The sequence below is a fragment of the Silene latifolia genome, chromosome Y (assembly GCF_048544455.1).
Source record: "Silene latifolia isolate original U9 population chromosome Y, ASM4854445v1, whole genome shotgun sequence".
In the NCBI taxonomy this organism is placed as follows: domain Eukaryota; kingdom Viridiplantae; phylum Streptophyta; class Magnoliopsida; order Caryophyllales; family Caryophyllaceae; genus Silene; species Silene latifolia.
Genome location: NC_133538.1, coordinates 154,351,056 through 154,363,704, shown reverse-complemented (window position 1 = coordinate 154,363,704; position 12,649 = coordinate 154,351,056).

The following is a 12,649-nucleotide window of genomic DNA, read 5'->3' as shown; positions in this document are numbered from 1 at the left end:
GAGACCGGCCACGGTCACCGGTACTGGGACTACGACCAAATTTCAAAAACTCATAAAACCTTGAGTGCACTCCCAGTGGTCAAGACCGGCCACGGATCACCCTACTGGGAATACGCCCAAACTCAAAATCACCTAAAATCCTCATTGTACTCCCAGTGGTCAAGAGACCGCCGCCGGTCACCCTACTGGGACTACTGAGCTTTCTAAAATGTGTCCAAAACTTACAGGATCTCCCGGTGGTCAAGATGGGCCACGCCATCCCCGGTGGGACTACAAACACGCAAATTCCATGCAAAACACTTCCAAATCATTTGAAACCAACAAAAATCGTTTCTCATCAATTGTTTACGTATCCTAGCATGATTCTAACTCGGAAAAACAACATATTTGAGCATGTGAATGGGTAATTTCGGATTCAAGAGATGTAGCATGAGATTTTCATCCAAACATGTGAGAATTGCAAACAAGCATGACATTCAACAACCAAATTAGCACCAATCATGAAAGATACAACTTTTAACATTCATATGAGATTATAACTACATAAAACCACACAATTTTAACATAAAAGTCGAGTAACCCATCACCGTTACCTTTTTGCACTTCAATCTTCTAAAGACTCGTCAATGATGTAGCTATCCTCCTCCGGGTTGTCCAAGTTCTCCCTAAACACAAAAATAAAGGTATTAAGTCAAGAATCCACATCCTTGTAAGATGAGAATTTGAAATAGAGGAAGAGATGGCGACTTTCTTACTTAGAAAGAAGGGAAATGAGAAAAGGAAGAGAATGGCGCGAAAAGGAACGAGATTGGTGAAGAATTGAGTGAGATATGGTGGTTTTAGGGTTAGTAAGGGAAGGTTCAACAATGGTGGGGTGGTTGTTGGGAAATTTCAGAAATTACAAGTGAGGGAGATGAAGTTGTGAGGGTTTAGTTGAGGTTTTGTGTAGAGAAAAGAGGGGGAAAAAGGCCCATGAGTCAAGTTAAGCCCAATAACTCAAAATGAGTCGGTATCCACTAGAATTTTCGTCCCAAGTCTACTATAACTCGAGACGGAGAATAATATTATTAAAATCTACACTATTATTACCGTTACACGGCTATGACGATATTTTATGAAAATAAGCTTTAAATAATAATTATTTAATAAAAATTACTTAAAAATTTATTTAAAATATAAGGAAAGCGCGGGGTGTTACAATCATCCCACCTTTTAAAAAGTTTCGCCCTCGAAACTTGAAACGAAAAGGTATTACCTTAAGAAAACAAACTAGGGTACTTGACACGCATGGAAGCTTCCGGCTCCCAAGTCTCTTCTTCTACATCACCACACTTCCACAAAACCTTCACCAAGGGCACCACTTTGCTCCTTAGCTTCTTCTCCTTCTTATCCAAGATACGAATCGGTCTCTCCTCGAAAGAAAGACTAGGCTCAAGCTCGGGAATCTCATTTTGCAACACATGACTAGGGTCGCTAATGTATTTCCTAAGTTGAGAAACATGAAAGACATCATGAACTTTACCCAAACTCGGGGCAAATCCAACTTATAAGCCACGACACCAATCCTCTTTACCACTTCATAAGGTCCAATGTACTTTGGACTCAACTTCCCTTTGACTCCAAATCTCTTTACTCCTTTCATCGGGAACACTTTCAAGAACACCTTATCTCCAACTTCAAATTCCAAGGGTCGACGGCGAACATCGGCATAGGATTTTTGACGATCTTGGGCGGCTTTCATTCTTTCACGGATGAGCTTCACTTGATCAATTGTCTCGGCTAACTTGTCGGGTCCTAGATCACGAACATCACTTGCTTGATCCCAACAAATCGGGCTACGACATTTCCTTCCATAAAGGGCTTCATAAGGGGCCATCTTGATAGAAGCATGATAACTATTGTTGTAAGAAAATTCCACCAAAGGTAAGCTCTTCTCCCAACTAGAATGAAAATCAAGGGCACAAGCACGCAACAAGTCTTCTAGAGTTTGAATCGTCCTCTCGGATTGTCCATCGGTAGCGGCATGAAAAGCGGTACTCATCAACAACTTACTACCCATAGCATCTTGCAAAGCTTTCCAAAATCTTGAACAAAACCTCGGGTCACGATCCGAAACGATCTCCTTAGGAACACCGTGGTAACGAACGATCTCTTCAACATAAGCACTAGCAAGACGGTCTAAACTCCAAGTCTCTTTGATAGGAATGAACCTAGCACACTTGGTCAACCTATCCACAACAACCCATACGGCATCCTTTCCACCAACGGTCTTTGGCAAAGCCATCACAAAATCCATGGAAATGGACTCCCACTTCCATAAAGGAACATCCAAAGGTTGTAGCAAACCACCGGGTCTCTTATGCTCGATCTTTACTTGTTGACAAGTAAGACATCTTCCCACATATGACACAATGTCATTCTTCATGTTAGGCCACCAAAACTGAAGCTTCAAATCCTTATACATCTTGTCTCCTCCGGGGTGAATCGAATAAGGTGATAGATGAGCTTCATCTAGAACTCTCTTCCTCAAGTCAACGGCATCGGGCACATACATGCGTCCTTGGTAACGGAGGTAACCTCTAGCATCAATCTCACAATCCTTTGCTTTCCCTTCAAGAAGCTTGGCTTGAAAACTTTTAAATGTAGCGTCGTCCACAAGGCTATCTAGAATCTCACGGTGAAGAACGGGCTCGGCAACCATAGCACCAAGATAATCAAAACCACTCTCTACAAGTTGCAAACCTAACTTACGAAACTCGGCACAAAGGTCATCGGGGAGCACACGAATGGCACTCAAGGAATGAGTAGACTTCCTACTAAGGGCATCGGCAACCACATTTGCCTTTCCTTCATGATACAACAACTCCATGTCGTAATCATTCACCAATTCCAACCATCGTCGTTGTCTCATATTCAAATCCTTTTGGGTGAAGATATACTTCAAACTCTTATGATCGGTGTAGATACGGCAATGGACTCCAATGAGGTAGTGTCTCCACATCTTCAAGGCATGAACAATGGCGGCTAACTCCAAATCATGAGTGGGATAGTTCACCTCATGAACTCTCAATTGTCGCGAAGCATAGGCAACAACTCTTCTATTTTGCATGAGAACACAACCCAAACCCATCTTAGAAGCATCACAAAACACATCAAAGTCAACTCCATCCTCGGGCAAGGTCAACACGGGGGCGGTAGTCAACCTCTTCTTCAACTCTTGGAATGCACTTTCACAAGCTTCGGTCCACACAAACTTGGTCTCTTTCTTCAAAAGTTGAGTCATCGGTCTAGCAAGCTTGGAAAAATCTTTCACAAAGCGACGGTAGTAACCCGCCAAACCCAAGAAACTACGGATCTCACCAACATCGGTTGGACTCTTCCACTCGATCACGGCTTCAATCTTCGAAGGATCTACCATGACACCATCTTTAGATATCACATGGCCTAGGAAAGACACCTTAGACAACCAAAATTCGCATTTGGAGAATTTGGCAAACCACTTTTGACGACGGAGGATCTCCAAAATGATACGAAGGTGATCGGCATGCTCTTCTTCGGACTTGGAATAGATGAGGATATCGTCGATGAAAACCACAACACACTTGTCTAAGAACTCACTAAAGGTCCGGTTCATTTGGTCCATGAAGATAGAAGGGGCATTGGTTAAACCAAAGGGCATCACCTTAAACTCGAAATGTCCATATCTCGTGCTAAAGGCGGTCTTAGGGATGTCGGACTCACGAACGGGAATTTGGTGATAACCGGATCTCAAATCAATCTTGGAGAAAGTAGAAGCACCTTTGAGTTGATCAAACAAATCTTCAATCCTTGGTAGAGGATACTTGTTCTTGATGGTAACACGGTTAAGCTCACGGTAGTCAATGCAAAGTCTCATAGATCCATCTTTCTTCTTCACAAAGAGAACGGGAGCACCCCAAGGCGAGGCACTAGGTCTAATGAATCCTTTCTCAATCATCTCATCAAGTTGCTTTCTCAACTCCTTCAACTCGGTTGGCGCCATACGGTACGGGGCTTTAGCAATCGGACCGGTTCCGGGTACAAGGTCGATAGAGAACTCAACATCACGCTCGAGAGGAATTCCGGGCAATTCTTCGGGAAAGACATCGGCGAACTCACAAACCACGGGCACTTCTTCGATCTTTGGTAAGGAAGGGGAGGTAGAAGTCACCACGCATAGAAAGATTTGGTAACCTTTCCTCCTCATACTCATCAACTTCAAAGCGGAAATCAATTTCACACCTTCTTGGGAACGGACTCCTCTATAGGACACACGAGTGCCTAGCGGACTCTTGAGGCGAATCTTTTGGTCTCTATACTCGAATCTTGCATCATACTTTGACAACCAATCCATACCCAAAATCACATCGAATTCCTCAAGGGGAAAACGAAGTAGGTTAGCGGGGAACAAGGTTCCCGAAATAGAGATAGGAATGTCGGAGAAAGAAAGGGAACAAGAGAACATTTCTCCGGAAGGTAAAGATATAGAAGTTTCCTCACTAGGAATTGGTTCAAGGGCTAATTTTTCCGAAAACTTGGAAGATATAAAGGATAAAGATGCGCCGGTATCGAATAGAATAAGGCAAGGTTGATCAAAAATTGAGAACATACCCGTAATGATATCGGGATGAGCGGCGGCTTCGGCTCGACTCATGACAAAGATAGTTCCTCTTGGCCTAGCATTTGGAGTAGGGGCATTCTTCTTCTCGGGGCAATCGGCAACACGATGTCCGGGCTTCTTACAATGAAAGCAAGTCAAGGGCTTGCCATAACATCCAACTCCGGGGTGTAGAGCTTGTCTACAATGGTAGCACTTACGGTCCTTCTCAAGTTCATTAGTTGGTGTGGGAACTTGTCCTCTAGGTTCTTGAACTCTCGGTCCTTGTCCTCCATGATCTTGCATCCTTGGCACAAACCTTCTCTTGTTGGCATAGTTGGAAGTAGAAGGCACAAATGGTCTCTTGCCATGAAAGTTAGAACGATAAGAATGAGAAGAGGAGTGGATTTTGGAATCTTCTTCAATGGCCTTCAAAGAGCTTTCGGCCCAAATAGCATCATCATAAACTTCCACAAAGGTAGTTGAGCTTCTTCTCACCATGCTTTCCACCTTAGGGTTCAACTTGTTCTTGTAGAAGTAGACACGATCTTCTTCATCTTTCACGAACTTGGAGGCATAATGAGCAAGTTCATTAAACTTGTCGGTGTAGGCTTGAATTGATAGCTTCCCTTGCTTGAAATCCATGAATTCCTTCAATCTTTGTTGCTTGAGCTCCTTAGGGTAGAAGCGAGTCTCCACGAGTGACTTGAAGCGGTTCCAATCAAAGTTGGGGTCTTGAGTAGCGGTAGGACCGGTCAAAGTCCACCACCTATCGGCTTCCTTCACAAGAAAGTGAGAGGCTAATCTCACCTTGTCCTCCTCTCGGGCATCAAAAAGAGAGAAGTTCTTCTCCATATCACGAAACCATTCCGAGAGAGCAACGGGATCCACTTCACCACCATAGGTCCTAGCCTTGTTCCTTGCTAGTTGACTTGCAATCCAAGCATAGCTTCCTTGACGATTGGCTTCATGTAGAGGGGGAGCGGGTTGAACATTTTGTTGATTAGCAAGCACTTGAGTGAGGGCTTGCATGATAGCATTCTCCACATTGGTCGCTCGTACCATCTTCTTTGCACAAGGGTAAACAAGTTAGAACCTATCACAAAGCATACACAAAAAGGCTACCAACTTAGGTCCTTAATTTTACCCATCTCTCATTCATTATTCAAGGTCAAGTAAGAATTTTAAGTTGGGGTACACGTGTGTGCGTCGGGAGCAATACATGCTCGATACCAATGTGACACCCCTCGTTGAGGTAACTAAAAGTGACTAGTAAATCGTGGCGGAAACACGAGATTTTTAAAACTTTTAAGGCTTCCATTGAAGTCCAACGCGAGGTATCACTAACACGATAAATAAGTTTAGACAGTTAAGTTTAAGTTTACAAAACAAGTCTATTTATTGGGGAAAAGATATCCCACGAATTAACATAGATTCGAAAAGTAGGTGAGTCTATTATGTGATAACTAAATAAGGTCCGAGGTAAGAACTCGCTAGCTCACACGGTCTTCCCCACTTAAGCTTCATCACCAACCTGTCATTCATAATAGATATGAAAGCCACACGGTCGGTGGGGAGTAACTCGGGGTTCTCCCCCACAATATGTCAAAATACAAGTAATTAAGAATTTAATCAAATAAACAAGCATGAGAGTAAGATACTTACGGTGACGAGAGGATCATGATTAGTATACAAAATGCAATAAGAGTAGTTACGCATAAATGAGAGAAGAATTATCAGGTCAAACGGTCAAATATTGACTCGACTCAAATGTAAGACAAATTACAAAGTATAGACTCAAACAAGACAACCCTCTAGACTCCAACCTCTTGGTAGGACGACGATCATAATACGGTCCTAGTCTAAACCTGGCCAGACTCTCGGGATGGACGACACCCGATTCGACAAACGATACCAAATCGTATCCAAGACTCGAAAAATGGTACACCTAACCGTGCCCGAAAGTCGAGTAACCTCAAGCGGAACCTTGTCACCTAACCGTGACCCCCGGTCCGAAAAAGGCGGAAGGAAAAATAGCCCAACTCGGAAACAATGGCACCTAACCGTGACCCAATGTCCGAGGGCAAATAAATAGGGAATGTCGAGTAGTCTCACAATGTAAAACGTCACACTCGGGTCCGAACAAGAACCATAACCATTATGCATGATCATAACATTAATGAGTCTTAAAGTAACCAATTATCGATAGGAAATAAGATGCATGCATAGCTCAATCATTATTAGAAGTCGCAAGTGAAATAGAACAAACAGGGGACTTCCGGTAGGGTGGTGTACCGGCCGCCGGGCCACCGGCTGGGACAACATGCCAAAATCGAAATTTAATAAAACTTACAAGTGCACTCCCAGTGGTCGGAGACCGCCGCCGATCACCCGGCTGGGACTACTGACCAAATTTCAAAAACTCATAAAACCTTGATGCACTCCCAGTAGGTCAAGAGGGACCGTGCGCCCGATCACCCTACTGGGAATACGCCCAAACTCAAAATCACCTAAAATCCTCGGTGTACTCCCACGGTCGGCCAGAGACCGCCGCCGATCACCGGTACTGGGACTACTGAGCTTTCTAAAATGTGTCCAAAACTTGAGGATCTCCCGGTATTGGTCAAGATGGGCCACGATCACCCTACTGGGACTACAAACACGCAAATTCCATGCAAAACACTTCCAAATCATTTGAAACCAACAAAAATCGTTTCTCATCAATTGTTTACGTATCCTAGCATGATTCTAACTCGGAAAAACAACATATTTGAGCATGTGAATGGGTAATTTCGGATTCAAGAGATGTAGCATGAGATTTTCATCCAAACATGTGAGAATTGTAAACAAGCATGACATTCAACAACCAAATTAGCACCAATCATGAAAGATACAACTTTTAACATTCATATGAGATTATAACTACATAAAACCACACAATTTTAACATAAAAGTCGAGTAACCCATCACCGTTACCTTTTTGCACTTCAATCTTCTAAAGACTCGTCAATGATGTAGCTATCCTCCTCCGGGTTGTCCAAGTTCTCCCCTAAACACAAAAATAAAGGTATTAAGTCAAGAATCCACATCCTTGTAAGATGAGAATTTGAAATAGAGGAAGAGATGGCGACTTTCTTACTTAGAAAGAAGGGAAATGAGAAAAGGAAGAGAATGGCGCGAAAAGGAACGAGATTGGTGAAGAATTGAGTGAGATATGGTGGTTTTAGGGTTAGTAAGGGAAGGTTCAACAATGGTGGGGTGGTTGTTGGGAAATTTCAGAAATTACAAGTGAGGGAGATGAAGTTGTGAGGGTTTAGTTGAGGTTTTGTGTAGAGAAAAGAGGGGGAAAAAGGCCCATGAGTCAAGTTAAGCCCAATAACTCAAAATGAGTCGGTATCCACTAGAATTTTCGTCCCAAGTCTACTATAACTCGAGACGGAGAATAATATTATTAAAATCTACACTATTATTACCGTTACACGGCTATGACGATATTTTATGAAAATAAGCTTTAAATAATAATTATTTAATAAAAATTACTTAAAAATTTATTTAAAATATAAGGAAAGCGCGGGGTGTTACAATAACTTCAGTATGTATAACTTGAAGTTATACTTACCTGAACCATAACCTTCGTACGTAACTCAAAGTTATACTAGTTCCAACTATAACCTTGAGCCATAAATCTCAGGGTATGTTAGTTTCAGTTATAACCTTAACTCGTATCCAATGTTATAGTAGGTTCAGCTATAACCTGGATTCATATTTCAAGGTTATACTGTTTGACCATAACTAGAGTAACATCCCAAAGTTGTACTAACTTCAGCTTTAACACTTGAATCATCATCAAGGTTATACTAGCTTTAGCTATAACTTTAGAGAGCACCCTTGGCCGCCTATCATGCCGCCACTAGGGTTTATTCGTAAACCCTAATTGCGCTCATGACACCCATAATAAACACATAACCAACATACGATATATAATTAATACATTAAAACATATACAAACATGCGAAAACATAATTAACATGATAATAAATAATCTAACACGTACCAATCATACAAGACAATCATTAAATCATATTAATTACATCAATTGGCATAAACACAATTAAAAGAAAACACCTAGTTACCTTTTTATGAATTAAAGACCGCAATAAAGAAAACCTCATCAAAGACACGACCATCAAATCCTTGTTTCCAACACGTGTCAACGTCCTCAATACCGATATCAAAGATGCACGAATCCAAATTCATGAAAACACCATAAAAGACTCTTCTTCTTCTTTACCCATTAAAAATAATAGACCATAAAGGTAGGTCTAAAGGTCCATACAAATAATCCCCATAAAATTATTTGGAGATAAATATGATGTAGAGGTAAGAGCAAGGATTGTGGAAATATAATTTGTGTATGAGTTTGGAAGAAGAAAAGATATTGAACAATGAAGTCAAAGGGAGAAAAGAGAACAAAAGAGAGAAAGAGAGGAGAGGCGTGCGGCTGGGCATGCGTGGAAAATAGAGAGCAGCTTGCTAGCTTGCTTAGAGTTTGTATTTATATAGAATTGTAAGAGGGTTAACAAGTGGGGTTTTGGTCCATGAGCTCATACAATGGATTATCCAATTATGAATCAGATTAGATATTACTAAAACGCAAGTAGGCCTTATAATAGAAAAATAGTTATTTAATTAAAATAGTAAAATCGTGCACGGACATTTTTAAATCAATCAAAAGTAGTCCAAAACGCAAAATAATAAAATAGAGAACAAAGACGATAAATATAAATATTTTCAAAATACATTCATCCACTTCGAAATAATTAATTTAATATAATACTTTTATAATAAAATGTTATTATAAAATACGGGGTGTTACAATCCAACCCCCTAAAAAGAAGTTTTGTCCTCGAAACTTGAATTTCAAAGATAAGATCAAAAGAAGGTAAGAATTACAAGTGATCATCAACAAAAGTCATCTCGGAATCCTAATCGATGCGCGCTCTGATACCAACTGTAACAACCCGGATAATAAAACAAAGGAAAAAGTTATATAAAGAGAATATCGGAGTACGATACTGAAAAAAGGGTTAAGGTGGCGGAAACACCTGACCAATCCGGTTCGCTACTAAACCAAAACCAAACTAATACATTATTCAAAGGTTCATGAAACATAAAAACAAACTCCTAATTTATGATTAGGCTCTCTTCGCACATTCCCCAAGCAAGCATCATCCGAACAGCAGACATCCGAACAACCTGAGAAGGGGGTCGACAATTCAGTCGGGAGTAACTAGATGCTCTCCAGTCATGTTTACAACAATTGAATATAACTAACAATCATTAACAACTGAAATGCAAAACTAGTAAACATGTGAGACCATCTACACTCATGAAAATCCGACAATAACATGCCATTACACGATAACATACCACAACAATCTTATGATATGATGACAACTCCAAAGGAAACATGTGACGACACGTGACAACGTAAACCATATCATGACTACATATGCACCATAGATCAAACATAACCACAAAACATGTGACCAAACCAGACCACCAAGCACAATGTATAGAATGAACGCCGTTAGAGCGATTAACGAACTGCCTCTAACTAATGGAGTGATTAACGAACTGCCTCCATTCAATGGTATGCGCCGATTAACGAACTGCACCGACAGTGGACCGATTAACGAACTGCATCCACACTATGTATAGCGTATAACCACTGCCTATATGCCTAAGACTTGGCCAGACCTCTCGGTGAAACACAGAGCGATTAACGAACTGCCTCTGCTACACCGAACGACACTCGGGGAACAGAGCGTATAACGAACTGCCTCTGCTACCCCCCCGACCATAAACCATAACAAATCCCCGAAGGGTAGCCTTGGTTCATTCCGATAGTATATAACTGATACTATCGTCATCTATACACCAACCCACCCACAAATGCACAGTATAACTGACTGTAACGATAATGCATGAACAACATCATGACACAACTCATGGAACAGTATAACTGACTGCCCTACTTATCATATGAATAGATTAACCAACGACTCATGCACATATATTGACATACAATATAACTGAACACCACACAACATATGAGACAAGTATTAACTATCAATGTTATAGTAACCTTAACCATGCCATGAACTCTGGATGCGAGGTTATAGTAACCTCTACTATAACTTCAGTATGTATAACTTGAAGTTATACTTACCTGAACCATAACCTTCGTACGTAACTCAAAGTTATACTAGTTCCAACTATAACCTTGAGCCATAAATCTCAGGGTATGTTAGTTTCAGGTATAACCTTAACTCGTATCCAATGTTATAGTAGGTTCAGGTATAACCTGGATTCATATTTCCAAGGTTATACCTGTTTCAGCCATAACTAGAGTAACATCCCAAAGTTGTACTAACTTCAGCTTTAACACTTTAATCATCATCAAGGTTATACTAGCTTTAGCTATAACTTTGGAGAGCACCCTTGATCGCCTATCATGCCGCCACTAGGGTTTATTCGTAAACCCTAATTGCACTCATGACACCCATAATAAACACATAACCAACATACGATATATAATTAATACATTAAAACATATACAAACATGCGAAAACATAATTAACATGATAATAAATAATCTAACACGTACAAATCATACAAGACAATCATTAAATCATATTAATTACATCAATTGGCATAAACACAATTAAAAGAAAACACCTAGTTACCTTTTTATGAATTAAAGACCGCAATAAAGAAAACCTCTTGAAAGACACGACCATCAAATCCTTGTTTCCAACACGTGTCAACGTCCTCAATACCGATATCAAATATGCACGAGTCCAAATTCATGAAAACACCATAAAAGACTCTTATTCTTCTTTACCCATTAAAAATAATAGACCATAAAGGTAGGTCTAAAGGTCCATACAAATAATCCCCATAAAATTATTTGGAGATAAATATGATGTAGAGGTAAGAGCAAGGATTGTGGAAATATAATTTGTGTATGAGTTTGGAAGAAGAAAAGATATTGAACAATGAAGTCAAAGGGAGAAAAGAGAACAAAAGAGAGAAAGAGAGGAGAGGCGTGCGGCTGGCATACGTGGAAAATAGAGAGCAGCTTGCTAGCTTGCTTAGGGTTTGTATTTATATAGGATTATAAGAGGGTTAACAAGTGGGCTTTTGGTCTATGAGCTCATACAATGGATTATCCAATTATGAATCAGATTAGATATTACTAAAACGCAAGTAGGCCTTATAATAGAAAAGTAGTTATTTAATTAAAATAGTAAAATCGTGCACGGACATTTTTAAACCAATCAAAAGTAGTCCAAAACGCAAAATAATAAAATAGAGAACAAAGACGATAAATATAAATATTTCCAAAATACATTCATCCACTTCGAAATAATTAATTTAATATAATACTTTTATAATAAAATGTTATTATAAAATACGGGGTGTTACACTCAACCACACGAGTCCCTCCAAACTCAAGTCATTAATGTGCACATCCCTCTTGGAGTGGGAAAGCTCCAAGAGGCGACCCAAGCGGAAGACGGTCTCCCAACCGCCTTCCGTCTCCTCAACAATAACCAACAAACACAACCGCATATTATCCACATATATGACAAATACGATGATGCAAGATACCAGACAATATGTAAATTAGCGACTCATAAATAATCTTAACCGATATCATGTTATAATGCAATAACCGCTAAAACACGACTCACATGACAACTCAAATGCATATTGAAACTGAGTAGGATTAACCTACCTTTTAGCAATCCGCATAAGCAATCCGCCAAACAAGCTAGGCCCGTCTCGTAAAACCGTCTCACAAAACCCATTTCCTAAAATACGATAATAATATAAATACGTATAAATTTACTCATCTAATCATACAAATACATATACAAATACATATAAATGTACTAATCCAATACGTATACCTATACGTATAATATACTAATATAACCAATACATATAAATATACTAATACATTAT